This window comes from Dama dama, chromosome 30 (assembly GCF_033118175.1).
Source record: "Dama dama isolate Ldn47 chromosome 30, ASM3311817v1, whole genome shotgun sequence".
Lineage (NCBI taxonomy): Eukaryota > Metazoa > Chordata > Mammalia > Artiodactyla > Cervidae > Dama > Dama dama.
Genome location: NC_083710.1, coordinates 18557818 through 18572913, shown reverse-complemented (window position 1 = coordinate 18572913; position 15096 = coordinate 18557818). Strand labels below are relative to the sequence as shown.

General features: G+C 42.6%; 1 long non-coding RNA gene across 1 annotated transcript; it reads left to right on the top strand.

Moving 5' to 3' along the window:
• The first annotated feature begins 767 nt into the window (after nt 1-767).
• On the top strand, nt 768-14130 carry LOC133049184 (uncharacterized). Its single transcript, XR_009691234.1, has 3 exons — nt 768-839; nt 9534-9646; nt 13777-14130. It is a non-coding gene; the product is annotated as an uncharacterized LOC133049184 (long non-coding RNA).
• Nucleotides 14131-15096: the final 966 nt, after the last annotated feature.

The following is a 15096-nucleotide window of genomic DNA, read 5'->3' as shown; positions in this document are numbered from 1 at the left end:
TCATTATAGTTGTTATTTTTATGTGTCACGTTGAAGTTTTTTTTTTTTTCAAAATTCAGTCCTTTCAATAATGTCATCACACAAATGCTTCAAAGGAGCTTTGCAGATGATGAAGAATGCTCTCGGCCTTTCTGAACGTCAGCACATTCAACCAAGGATCCCGGCTTCTAGAAACTTGTCACATCTAATATACTTTAAAAGGATTTCATAAAGAGCTTATTGGCAATGATATGGGTATGGATTAGTAAACCATCTGCAGAAAGCTCAGACGTTCACATGAAACTGTTTGCACCAAAACCACAGTAGCGTTTGAATCACACAACATCCCCGGGTGACTTTGTATGTGGAAAGCTCTGGGCCATTCTGGTTTCCACATTCGTCTGGGTGGAACTGTGTCCTAGGCAGGGGCTGCCCCAAGGCTGTTGAATATCACAGTGAAATCTGAGCTGGGATGAGGAAAAAATAGGTAAGGGAAAGGAAGAGGAAGATTTGAAGGGAGCCCCTCCCGGTCACCTAGAAGCATCAGCCCCCTCATGTCACGTGGAGATACACGCCTGGACCAGAGCCATGGTGTCACTCCCACACCCACACGCACACCCTTTTCACCTAGAAGCAGAAATCAGGAAAGAGCCAATCTATGGGAAGAAAGGAAGTGATTCAGAGCAGTTGGCAAGCCTCCTCACCAGACTGATTCCCAGGAATTCCTCTGAGCATAATATTGGGAGGGTGTGTAGTTCAAGCCCGCCTTTTAATCCAGAACCCTTTGTCCAAGAAGGATGAAATACCGCCACAGAGTGACAGGTGTCACCGCATCCAGTAGGCTGAATTCTTCCTGGGAAGTAAGTCCTGTTCTTTTGTCTATTTTCTAAGATATTTTACCAAGCTTGATCAGCCAACCCCCACACCACTACTGGGAGATAGGTCAACATCATCATTATCCCAGGTTTACAGCTGAGAAGCTAGCACACAGATGGTGACTGTGACAAAATTCCCAGAAATAAAGGACCTTGGGGTCAACAATCTGGTTAGAAGTGGGGAAGAGGGGCCCGTGGTAGGAATGTACCTTTTTTAAAAAAATTATTTTACTGAAGTATAGTTTATTTACTTATCGGCTGCAGAGTGTCTTAGTTGTACCATGCAGGCTCCGGAGCACGTGGGCTCAGTAGTTGCATCATACAGATTAGTTGCTCCATGGCATGTGGGATCTTAGTTCCCTGACCAGGAATTGAACCCAAGTCTTTGGCATTGCAAGATAAATTCTTAATCACTGGTCCACCAGGGAAGTCCCTAGTTGATTTATTAATGCAGTGTTTTGTTGATTTCTGCTGTATAGCCAAGTGATTCAGTTATATATATTCAATATGTTCTTTTTCATATTCTTTCCCATTATGGTTTGTCACAGGATATTGAGTATAGTTCCCTGTGCTATACAGTAGGATCTCGCTTATTCATTCTGTATATAACAGTTTGCATCGGCTAATCCCAAACTCCCAGTCCATCCCTTCCCCTTGCCCCCTCCCCCTTGGCAAACACAAGTCTGTTCTCTACATCTGCGAGTCTGTTTTGTAGATAAATTCATTTGTGTCACGTTTTGGGTTCCAAATGTACTTGATATAATATGGTGTTTGTCTTTCTGACTCACTTCACTGAGTGTGACCATCTCCCAGTCCATTCGTGTGGCTGCAAATGGCCTGCTTGCTTTCTTCTTTATAGCTGAGTGGTATCCCATTGTATACATGAACCCCATCTTCCTTATACATCCATCTTTGCTGGACGTTTAGGTTGTTTCTATGTCTTGGCTATTGTGAATAGTGCTGCTATGAAAATACGGGTGTACCTATCATTTTGAATTATAGGAGTGTGTCTTGAAATTTTATTTGCATGGCATTCTTATAGAATTGAGAAAACCTGGAGCATACACGGCTTCTATTCCCAGCTGTCTCCTTGGCACCAGCATGGCCCACCGTGACAGACGTGATTTTGCCAGAGGGTTGTCACTTATATACCAGTGGTGGCACCGGGTAAGGGTTCAGGTTGCTGAACCTGAGGGGGTTGCCAGCCCCTCTCTGTGTTGTCAGAGCTCCCCACTGAAAATCCCTGAGCCCACCTCCTGCACAGACTCAGGGGACCTCAGGGTTGAAAAGGACCTTGAGAGCTATTCAGTCCAACTCCTCCTTTAAAGGTGATGCAAAAAAAATAAAAAATAAAAAAATAAAGGTGATGCAAAACAAATGTCAAAAGAGAAAAACTCATCCAGACGGTTGCTTGGTAACTGAGAGCGATCATTTTCATATGCAAAACCTGTACTCAATGAATTTGAGTGTGTGTGAGTGTGGAGAGAGAGGGGGGCTCATTTTTTTTTTTTTTTTTTTGCTTTCTCTATCACTTTGGTACTGTGTAGGACATACAGTTAAAATACGTTCCATCATTTTAACTCAGCTAATGCTTCCCAGGTGGCTCTGTGGTATAAAATCTGTCTGCCAATGCAGGAGACTCATGTTCAGTCCCTGGGTCGAGAAGATCCCCTGGAAAAAGAAATAGTAACCTGTTCCAGTATTCTTGCCTGGAAAATTCCATGGACAGAGGAGCCTGGCGGGCTGCAGTCCATGGGGTTGAAAAAAGTCGGACATGACTGACTGAGCACACACATGCACAAATATCATTCATGAGTAGAAATCATACACAAGACTTTGGCAGTGAAAAGAACACAATCTAGAAGGAATGGAAACATGATTGGTTCGACTGAGGGATTTTTGTTCCTTTGCTCTGAAGGAACAGAAATATTCTTCTTTCAGATTCATTCTGGTTAATATTAGCATTGCTGTTTTAATAACAAAAGTTCCCTCTTTTCCTGGTGAGCCCAGTTCTCTGGGACATTATCACAATTCATTCCATCCAGACGTTATCTTTTGTTGTTGTTATTGTTCGTTTAGTGCCATGGTGCTTCTTTTCTGTGCTTTTTCTTTGCCATATTTGATATTCCATGAGTGTGTTCTCTTGGTTCATATTTGCATGATCTGTTTCCTCTTTCTCTTCAGCATTTTCCACCGTGTTCTATTGTACCGTAGACACGTCAATGGCATGGACATTCAGGCCCGTGGACTTGGAATGGGTAAAGTTGTCCTGTATTGGAATGGTATTGCTTGAATGCACATTCAACATTTAGACTCCATGCAATAGGAAGTCCTTGAATTTTCGTACTGTTATCTACCACAAGGGAAACCTCTACTAACAAGCAATTCATCTAGTTCATTCTGCGGGTCTACTAGTCTGATTGAGAAAACAAGGCCTTAATGAACTCCAACTATAGCAAAACCTGAGTGCCAAGGAGGAGCCTCTTTGCCTTCCCATGATCCCAGTCTCCCCAGCTCCCTTCATCCTTCCTGAGATGCTCACACCCGGGTGGCCTGTTGCAGCTGTGTGGCTCTGTGGCTTCTGAGCTTAGTTTGGTCCAACTCTTGGTTCTGCTCCAGCGAGAGTCAGGGATAAGGTGTCATGTCATGACTGGTGTTGTATTCTTCCTCTCCTGTCCAAACCCACAGAGTCTAATCAGTACCCAGCAAGCCTTATTACAGAGCTGGCTTCCTCAGTGACAACTTAATGAAAAGGGACCTGACTCCCCTCTTTGTTTCTCTCCCTCCGTTTCCTTGACTCTGACTGCACACCACGTGAACTCACTCCTATAAATGGGGTGGGTAGCTCTCTGCCTGTTGAGATCTGGAAACAATTGCCTCGTCTGACACTTCTTTCCACAGCTGAACTTGTCTCAGTCGAACTGTGGTCTCTCCTGCTTCCTTGGCTATTTGTTTTCCTAACTCTGAAGTGTGCTTCCGCCTCACCCACCCCCTCCATCCTGTGTATTTTGTTTAGCCAATGTAGGCGGTTGCCAATATAAAAGGAAGAAAATGACCGGTTAGAGCTCTGAATAGTTTAGAAGGAGGGGGAGGAAGGGGAGAGGAGGCCAGAGAAAGAGGGATGGGCCATTTGGAAAACTTCTGGCTGAATAAGACCTCACCAGCCAAAGACCTGGGATAGCTGTCTGTAGAGTCTGGCTAAATGCTGCCTCGTGACCGCAGCAGCCCATTTGGTGAAATGTAGTGTCATTCCCAGTCCATAGGGTGACAAAAAGTGGGACACGACAAGCGACTTAGCGCAGCCCAGCGGTGTCATTCCCCTCCCGCTGCTAGTGTCTACCAGCTATTTCCCTTAGGGTTCACTTTCTTTTTTTCATTTTTATTTCAAGTGTTGGAGATGTTCTAGGTTTTGTGTGTGTGTGATAGAAAATATGTAAAACTGAACATATAATGTAAAGACATTTTATTTAATACATAGCATAAATGTTAACCATTTTAAAGTGGCATTAAATATCACCACTGTTTCTAGAATTTTCTCATCATCCCAAATGGAAACTCTATACCCACTAAGCTCCCCCACCCTTTCCCCAGCCCTTGGTAACCTCTATTCTATTTCTGTCTCTATGAATTTGCTTCTTTAGGAACTGAAACACAGTTTTGAAGTCTTAGCATCCTTAAATGGATAACAGTTGGCTCAAAACCCCAGCACACTTCTATCAGATTGTGGAACGAACCATCTGGTGGACTGAGTCTTCCCTCAAATAATCCAGGAAACAACCACAGTTCACCTGAATTACTCATACTATGGCTCGTAGCAAAGAGTCTGACATTCCTTTGTATCCTCTTTAAAAGCTTTCTTTTCTCCTTTCCCTTCTTTCATGGTACTTTTCAAATAGCTTACTAGAAACTGGCTTGTCATTAAAAGTTGACAATTGCCCTGGTCATTGCTCCTAGAAGATTTTAATTCTTCATTTTTTTAAAGAACATTAAAGAAATTGAATTATAGTGGATTTGCCATGTTGTGTTAGTTTTTGGTGTACAGAAGTGATTCAGTTATGTACCTGCATATATATTCTTTTTCAGATTCTTTTCCATTATAGGTTATTACAAGATATTTTATATAGTTCCCTGTGCTATGCAGCAGGACCTTGTTGTTTATCTCTTTTATATATAGTAGTTTGTATCTGCTAATTCCCTACTCCTAATTTATTCTCCCACCTTCCCCTTTGGTAACCATGTTTGTTTTCTATGTCTGTGAGTCTGTTTCTGTTTTGTAAATAAGTTCACTTGTATCATATTTTATATTCCACATTTAAGTGATATCATACATTTGTTTTTCTCTGTCTGACTTACTTCACTTAGTATGATAATCTCCAGGTCCATCCATCTTGCTGCAAATGACAATAATGTGTTTTAAAACAGGTCCCCCATATTCCTTTGTTAAAACTGTGATAAAATATATAGAACATAAAACTCACCATTTTAAAACTCACAGTTCTGAGGCATTAAGTACATTCACACTGCTGTATGACCATCACCACTATTCATCTCCAGAACATTCTCATCCTCCCAAATCAAAACTCCATACGTACCCATTAAACACAAGCACCCCATTTGCCTCTCCTCTGGCCTCTTATCTTTACACATCTGCCTATTCTATGTGCCTCATGTAATTCCCTTTAATTGACTCAATGTCTAGAAATCCAACTCAACAGCAGAAATGGGATGCCACATCAAGAGGAAGCGGGCTTGTTAAATTTCTAGAGTTTATTTTAGACTTCTGTTGTGACACAGCTGGACTTGCAGAGATTTACAACTTGGGGTTCATGGTTAAATATCAGATTTTTTAGGTTCCTTTACTTTTACTAATGCTCATACTGGGTTAGTTGCTTCTAGGAATCAGGAAATCAGATGGTTTATGTTTCTTTAACTATAGGCAGAACTAGCTGATTTCTAAAAGGGAGATTGTTTCCTCAAGGGACTGTTGACCTAGTTAACAGCTAGAGGGTGGATCCTTCGGCATATTCAGAGCACTTTCCAATGCCTTTGGGGTGAGAGTGTAAATAACACCTATTTTCTTGGCCCAGGTAAACAGAGGAGCCTGGCAGGCTACAGCCCATAGGGTCGCAAAGAGTCAGACACGACTAAAGTGACTTAGCGCAGCACAGGATAGCTACTAGAACTGAAGCAGGTGCTCAAGTAAGCCATCTCAGTGTTCTGGTTAGAGAAGTTGTCATCATTTTTTAGTTTTTGAAGAAAGGTAGGAAGGAGGAAAGGATTTGAACTCGTTTTCTCCCATCTTGCTCCAGAAGATCAAGATAAATGTGCAGATGTGCTTAAAAATAATAAGAACAAGAGCACAAAATGATTCTCCTAGAATGCTCAGGCACCATCTTCCCTCAGGAAGTGTCAGCTGACAATTTGACCTATAGCTTTTGCCTCCTCTGCAACCCTCAGGTGCTTTTCGGTCTCATTCATCTGATGGGGGCCATCCATTGTCTGTGTTTAATATCTGATTTACTCTCTAATAGGATTATAAACTCATCAAAGACAAGAATCAGGTCTTCTCTAAAGTGTTTACCATTGCATCTGCCCTGGAGCTAGCTTTCTTTAAGCACCAAACAGCATTTTGCCCACAGAAGGTGGTCAACCTTAATTTGGTGAGACTGTTCCTAGAAGGAACAATATCTGATGTGAGCTCTCTGGACTTCTGTTTTTCTGAGTTCTCATTCTTTATCATCACCTACCCTTCTTTTCTCCTCAACATGTGTGGGGTTTTCCTTTCTTCTGTCCACAGTCCATGCTACCTAAAGCAGGGGCTCGTGAGCTTTCGGGGCAGCTGTGGTGGAGCAGAAAGAATACTGCATTAGGAGTCAGAAGACATGGGGTTGAGTTCTGGAACTTTACCACCCAGAAAGACCTTGGTGTGCTCATCTGTAAAAATAAACATAACAGTACTTCCTTTGTAGGGTTGCCATGAGGATTACGCATGGGCTAGGATGTCCAGGTGCATTTTGATCTGTAATGCTATGTTGGGAGATGTTAGGGTGGTTAGGGATGTGGCCTCGGGGACCAGCTCACCTGGGTGAGAACCTTGGCCATGTCTCTTAAACCCTGTCTCAGATTCTGGATCTGAAAAAATGGCAATGATTATGAAACCCACTTTGCAGGCTTGTTCTAAGACTTCAACAATGAATGTATTTGTAGACACAGGGTAGGGCTTCCTTTGTAGCTCAATGGTAAAGAATCTGCCTGCCAATGCAGGAGACACGGGTTCAATCCCTGGGTTGGGAAGATCCCCTGGAGAAGGAAATGGCAACCCATTTCAGTATTCGCTTCGTGAACAGAGGTGCCTGGTGGTTACAGTCCTCGGAGTGGCAATAGAGTTGGACACGACTTAGTGACTAAACCACAGACACGTGGTAAGAAGCATGTGGATGACATTGATTATCATGTAGTTATAACGAGGTGTTATTTTTCCATAGTGAGATGTCATTACTGAATGAAGATAAATTCCAGTCTTAGCCCCAGTTTTGTATTTTGTTCTTATCTTTTTTCTCCAGTTTGCAAGGTGTTTCCACTTGGATAATTTATCATCACTGAAATCTCTGCCTAAAATGGAATATATAACCACAACCCTAATATCTCCCCAAACCTTGGCTGCTCTTCAACTCTACTACTGGGGGTGGCAGGCTCCATCCTTAGTTACCCATATTTACATTCTCATAGTTCTCCTTGACTCTTCCCCCACTCCTTCACCCTCTGGGTCCAAGTCGTCAACAGGATGTGCTGTTTCAAACATACTGAGGTTCAGCCAGAAGAGCTGGAGACAATGTCCTTTGCTCTAAGAGAATATTATGATTATTAACCAGCTGTTTTGGCTGGAGTTTTCATAGAAAACAAATCCATCTTGTGTCCTTCCAGCACGTGGAAAAGTGGATGATTGATCAGCAATGGGTCGTAATAACAAACTTTCTGAAGATCAAAATCACACATCAAAGAACTCTGTGATCTCACTTTCCTGGTTTGAAAATAAAAACACAGATGCATTCTTGATTATGTATATCCTAATCCTTCTGAACTGTATTAAAAAAAAATCTACCATATGATAAGCTTCACACGTGTCTATGGCTGCATTTTCTAGGAGGAATTTCCATTTCGATGTGTTGGTTCCCAGATCGTGTTACTAGTGAGTTAGACAGGATGGAAAATAAGCTATCAAGCTGACATCTTGGATGAATGCAACTACAGATTAATGGGTAGGGGAATTCTTTCAGGGCTGTGAGGAAGTACACTGTAAGTTGAGCAGTAATTTCATCAGAATATGCCAGAAGACACGGGCAAATTGCCAGGCTGGGATATGATGGCAGTGAATACATTGGCTTTTGCTATCATGACAAAATGTCAAATGTTCTTTTTTAAAAAATGATTATATGGGTTCATAAGATGGAAAGAAAGAAAAAGATAATTGAGTTGCTGGTATTTTTTTTTAATGAAATAGTTTCAAACAGTGATCAGATGAGCAAGAAATCTAATAAATGATCTGGCATGCCAGCTTGTTGTAACAGACTACAAAATAAAATCTTGTGATTTCTTCCAGGTCACCGTTAGAGGAACCAAGAAGAAAAGACAAATATCATATGATATCACTTTTATGTGGAATCTAAAATATGATACAAATGAATTTATTTGCAAAAAAGGGGAACAGACTCACAGATATAGAGAACAAATTTACAATTACCAAAGGGGCAAGGTGGAGGTGAGGGATAAGTTAGGAGTTTGGGATTAACATATACACACTACCTATGTAGGGCTTCCCAGGTGGCACAGTGGTAAAGAATCTGCCTGCCAATGCAGGAGACCCAAGAGACATGGGTTTGACCCCTGGGTTGGGAAGATCCCCTGGAGTAAGAAATGACAACCCTCTCCAGTATTCTTGATTGGAAAATCCCCTGGGGGCTATAGTCTATGGGGTTGCAAAGTGTCGGACATGACTTAGGAACTGAATACACACACACACACTACAGTGTATAAAAAAAGAAATAACAAGGACCCGCTGTAGAGCAGAGGGAGCTATATTCACTATCTTGTAATAACCTGTAATGGAGGGGAATCTGAAAAAGAATAGGTGTGTGTGTATAATGTATACCCACATACAAACAGATATATATATAGCTGAGTCACTCTGTTGTTCACATGAAACTGACACAACATTGTGGGTTAACTATACTTCAATTTTTTAAAAAATGGTTTAAAAATTAAAAGAGGGAGGTTAGATTGAAAATTCAAATATTTAGGTTCTTCTATTTCCTTCAGCTATACGATCTCAACCCACCACTTATTCCCAAGCCTCATTTGTCTGACTTGTAAAACAAGGATAACATAATAATATTTATTCTCTTAAATCATGAAGTGGTTGTGATGATTACTTTAAAAAAATAGATGAAAAATCTTTGAAAAATTTAAACTATAAAATATCCTCTTATTAGATATAATACTTTTTCCTGGGATTTACACCTTTTCCCTATCACATTTTTTACTGGTTCCAAACTTCCTCTTATCTTTTAGAAATGCTCAGCAAAGAGTTCTGTTGTTTATTAAGGAGATGAGCTTGGAGCTTATTTACAGCTGTTACTGTGCACTTAATAATTTCTTCTGAAATGCCTCTCTCTCTCCCAGCAGCCCTGCAGGACAAAGAGAAAGTGCATTGGAGGTACACTGATTGATCTGGGGGATACAGGAGGGAGCCCCATCTTGTTCCTAAGGAGACTAAGATGATGGATTAGAATGAGGTAAGTTCTTATCAGTGCTTTCCTTTAGGTTTGACAAGATATATTCAGAAATAGCCTAATAATGTTAACTGATATATCTTGATTTACACACAGTTACTATTTGAAAGAGGAAGATCAGGAATCGTCATATTTAATAGACTCTAAGATCCCATTGCTTCCAAGACGTGTCTTTATGTTGTTTCCTGTAAGAAATAACACTAAATACCACCAATTATAATTTTAAGATATTAACGATTGAAAGCAGGCCCTGCTTTCAGAACTTTTAAATCAAGAGAAACTGTATGACAGAGTTGATGAAATATGGTAATGTTCTGAGTGTCTACTGTATCCAAGGAATGAACAAGGATGTGCCTTCTTTATTCATTTAATTCTTTCAACAGACCCAAGAGGCAAGTATTCTTTTGCCCATTTTCACAGATAAGCAGGCTGAGATGCAGACAGGTTACTCTGCAAAATGACCCACAACTGATAAATAGTGATGCTGGAATTATGATCCAGGTCTGTCTGATTCCAAAGCCTATAATGCCACATTAGGTTTCATTGTACCTTGACCTTGGTGGCGCTACTGGTAAAGACCCCTCCTGCCAATGCAGGAAACATGAGACACGGGTTCAATCCCTGGGTTCAGAAGACCCCCTGGAGGAGGGAATGGCAACCCACTCCCGTGTTCTTGCCTGGAGTATCGCACAGAAAGAGAAGCCTGGCCAGCCACAATTCATAGGGTCACGAAGAGTTGGGCACGATTAAAGCGACTTACCATGCATGCTTCATTTGTTCTCTTGGCAATTTAAGGCTAGGAAATGTTTGGCTGGCAATATTGTATCCCCCTAAGCAATCCTCCCTTTATTTATTTATTCTGTTCTTGTTTTGGCTGCACTGCATGGCACGTGGGATCTCAGTTCCCAGATCAGAGACTGAACTCGTGCCCTCTGCAGTGGAAACACAGTCTTAACCTCTGGACCACCAGGGAAGCCCCATCCTGCTTTTAAAATCATGAGTTACCTTTGACTTGCACTGGATGTCTGGCCCCAGAATTAGATTAGATCCAAGACACCAATTTGCTGAGGTCTCTTCCTATAGATGGACTGCATGTTCTGCCCTCAGTGGAGAGAAGGCCACTCCAGAGACGCGACGGTGGTGAGACTCCTGGGTGCCACAGCCAAGGGGCTGAGGCAGGCAGCGTCCCAGGGCAGTGCCTCTTCATGATGCCATTTTTATTGTGGAGGAAAAGTTTGCAAGTCAGAAACAACAGAGAACATAACACACACCCGGTGCCCACTAGCCAGACGCAGCAGATGTCCACGTTATACCATACGTGCTTCAGAGAAGCCAAAATCCCTTCTGTTCCCCTTCCCAGTCCCATTGTTCCATTCCCTCCTTCCTTAGATGTCAGTTGCTGCCATCATGAATTTAGTGTGTCTCTTTGTTTGCCCTACTTAACATAATAATATATATTTAAAACATTTGCAGAGATGGTGGCGTGTTATATTTATCATCCTATGAATGTCTTTGTTTCCTTCACATTATGTTCCAAAGATGTCACCGTGTGCCATGTTGGTTTGTATGAATCCAGTTCATTCATTTCAACTTCTGCTTATTGTTTCATAGTATGACTATACCACAAAATCTATCAATTTCCCTATTTTTGGCTATTATATAGAATGTTAGGGCTTTTCCAAAGGCCCAGCAGGTAAAGAATCTGCCTGCTGTGTAGGAGACACAGGAGACTTGGGTTCAATTCCTGGACCAGGAAGATCCCCTGGAGTAGGAAATGGCAACCCACTCCAGTATTCTTGCTTGAAAAATCCTGTGGACAGAGGAGCCTGGGAAGTGCACTATATATACTCTAAAGGGGTCACAAAGAGTCAGACACGACTGAGCACCTAGGCACACCCACACACAGAATGTTATAGTCAATGTCCTTCTGCACATAAGGGACGTTTCCTTTAGTGTGTACACCTAGAATGGTTAACTGGGTCACAGGCCATCTGCGTTTTCCATATTGCCGAACGTTCTCCAGTGTTTGGGTTGGTTTCTACTCCTGTCAGCCATATGTGAGAATTTCCATTGCCCCACGTCTTCAATAACACTTGGTATCGGTCAACTTTTCAAATTTTATAAATCTGATGAATGGGAAATGGTAACTGTTGTTTTAATTTATTGGTGAGGTTTTACTTCCGACAAGCATCAGGGCTCATCTGAATGGCCTGTAACCACGGCCCCACAAGTCTCGGCCTCCCAGGCTTTGTTATCACGCTATCCGCCCTCCATCATCACCTCAGTGTTTGCATCAGATGGAGAGGTGGCGGCAGGCTAGGGTGTGGCCCGCAGCCTGTGTGGGAGGTGTGTCCTGTCCTGAGGCTGATGACTGTCTTTGTTCCCACATCCTGTTAGTCTGCAGGACTGCAAGACCATAACAAATATTGACCCCAATTTTCTTAAGTGTAGGTTTCTCTCTGTTAATTGGTTGGGGACATTTAGGAGCCTGATGAGTTCGTAGAGTAGAAAATGCCTCCAGCCATAGGGCCTTGGAGGAAGATTTCCTGCTTCCGGATAAAAGCAATATTTCTTGGGACTCCCCTGGTGCCCCAATAGTTGACTTCGCCTTCCAATGAAGGTTCGATTCCTGGTCAGATAACTAAGATCGCACATGCCTAGCAGCCAAAAACAAAACCAAAACGTAAAACAGAAGCAATATTGTAACAATTTACTATTTTAAAAAATGGTCCACGTTAGGACTTCCCTCTAGCTCAGAAGGTAAAAATAAATGGCCCACATTAAAAAAAAAAGAAAAAGAAAAAAAAAAGCAATGTTTCTTAAGAATCTGTGCCCACAAGACATGGTGGCAATAATTTGTTGGTTACAATTCTCCCTGGATTCTTCAAGTCCAATTATAAATTAGACCTTGTGTAGCGTTAAGGAAACTGGACTTGAGGTACTTAGCTGATCTCAACTCCACCTCTTAACAAATAGATGATTTGGGAAAACATCTTAAAGCCACATTTTTCTCATCTGCAAAGACGTGACCTTAACACCTACACTATAGAATTGTTAGGATTAGATGAGGTAACGCAGACACAGGTAAGGGCTCTTTGGTTACCTATTTGTGTTAATAACTATCTGATTTATTGTAACTGACTCAACTTTTAGAAACTGGGAACTCTCAAATAAATACCTTGATTTCTTGCTTCCCTTTAAAAAAAAAAAATCAAAGCTCTGGTAACACTGGACCAGATCCTATGTATTCTGATAATCCTAGGAGGTCCTCTGGATGGTCAGGCTTTCTTTTATTTGTCATGCCCCTCCTCCCACATTTATTTACAACTCCTGCCTGGCCCTTGGGGGAATCAATTTGCAGCTTCCCTGATTGCCAGTCTTCAAGGTTCCTTCATGGAGATTAAGCCATTGTTCTCTGAGCAGGTCCTTAGGGATCCTGTCTACTGCTTCCAGGGATGAAGGGGACAGAGAAATAATATTTGGTGACTGGCCGGTTCTGTGCCAGACATCTGTGCTCTGTACTTTACATGCCCTGTATTATTTAACCTTCACAGTAGCTGTGAGGTATTGTGTGTACTATCATCCTCAAATACAAAATGCAAGATGTGTATGACAAATGGTGAAGCAACCTTGATGAGTTGAATAAACTGCTCCAGGACATGCCACTACAGAGAGACAGAACAGGGAAGTGATGCTGGCTATTTAGAACACCTAACCTACTCATGATAGTGCCAAAGGAGAGAAAATTAGCTTATCAAAGATTTTGGGGTTCATCACTGTTAAAGTGAAAGTGGTAGTCACTCAGTCTGACTCTGTGATCTCATGGACCGTAGCCCGCCAGGTTCCTCTGTCCATGGGATTCTCCAGGCAAGAATACTGGAGTGGGTTGCCACTTCCTTCTCCAGGGGATCTTCCCATCTCAGGGATTGGCGGGCAGGTTCTTTAGCAGTAATGCCACCTGGGAAGCCCTCCTGACAGGTCAATGTACAATGAAACCCAATGTGGCATTATAGGCTTTGGAATCAGACAGACCTGGATCAAAGCCAGGTCTCCCGCATTGCAGGCGGATTCTTGACCACTAGCGCCATGTAAGGCTCCACCTAAATGTTCTGACAGTTTTTGCTCATTTTCAGGTCTGTTTTTGGGAAGAGGTGAACCAGGATCACCCGGAGGACCGGCACATGTGAGAACCCCAGGGAGTTATTTTCTGTGCCTCAATTGGAGCCACCTCCTCCTTCAGTGACCATTTCCCTCAAGGACCAAGAGACCTCCTCAGATGAGGTGTGCATGTATCTTCAGGGAAGGTTATAAGTTTGGCTGTGTCCCAACATGCTCTGAGGCAGAGGTTTGGGGCTTAGCCAGTCAGACCTCCTTTTTACCTGTCTGACTGAGACTTCCCAGCAGAGCTCTGGAAAGTCAGAGAAAATGTCAGCTGGAGTGTTTGAGCAAGTAGAAACAGGATGTATTTCACACCGAAGGTAATTACACGGTGGGTGTAGTAAAGGGGACTGAGGCAATTGAAGTCACACAACAGAGATGCCTCCGATTGGCTGAGGAATGTTTCTCTGTCGTGGATAAATATTTTGCAGCAGTTACCTGGGTGAAAACCAGCTTCCTGTAAAGGATTGATTTAAAAAAAAATAAATAAATACTCTTGAGGGCTGAGTGCTCTGTAATTATTTCCCAGCTAATGGTACCAACTCAACTTTATGCAAAGGGAAGGTTCAAAAACAATCGTCATCCTTCAAGGACCATTCCCAAGTGTGTAACTATTGCTCCACAGCTTCAGAGTGAGAACTACTTGTTCCCTTGTTCTTCAAACAGAACTCACAGCTATAGAACACTCCTTAAAAAAAAAAGAAAGCCATTTAATTTAACCCTCATAATGTAGCTGAAAGTCCTGTGTGTGACCTTAGAAGGAAGAAGGCTTAACGCTGAGCTCCTTGGCCAGGGAACTTCTGCAAGCCTTTGTTTTCACCTCCATAAATAAGATAATAATATGTCTATTTCTACTAGGTGTAGGGAAGTTCAAGTGGGATTGTGTTCCATTAGGCAACAAACATCGAGTGTTGGTTATGTCCCTGGCACTGTGCTAGATGCTGGGAACAAAAAAGAAAGGATCCTTTAGCCTCAAGAACTCCCAATGTAGAGAGGCCAGAGCCTTCAACGAGTGACCTGTTCCATACTAAGGGGTGCCGTGGAGGCACAAGCCCGTTCCTTGGACAGGCGCCCCAGGAGGCCCACGGCCATCACCCTGGAACGACAGCACGTGGGAGGTGGCACCATGCCGGGTCGTGAAGGTGTGTAGGCCCACCGGAAACAGACGGGGACGACCAGGAGGAGAACCGTGGGTGGCTGTGAAGCAGCGTGGGATTAGCCGCCGCCCTCTCGGGTGGCTCGGAATTACCTGGGACACAGGACAGGCTGGGGGCGGGAAGATGAAGCTAGGGAGG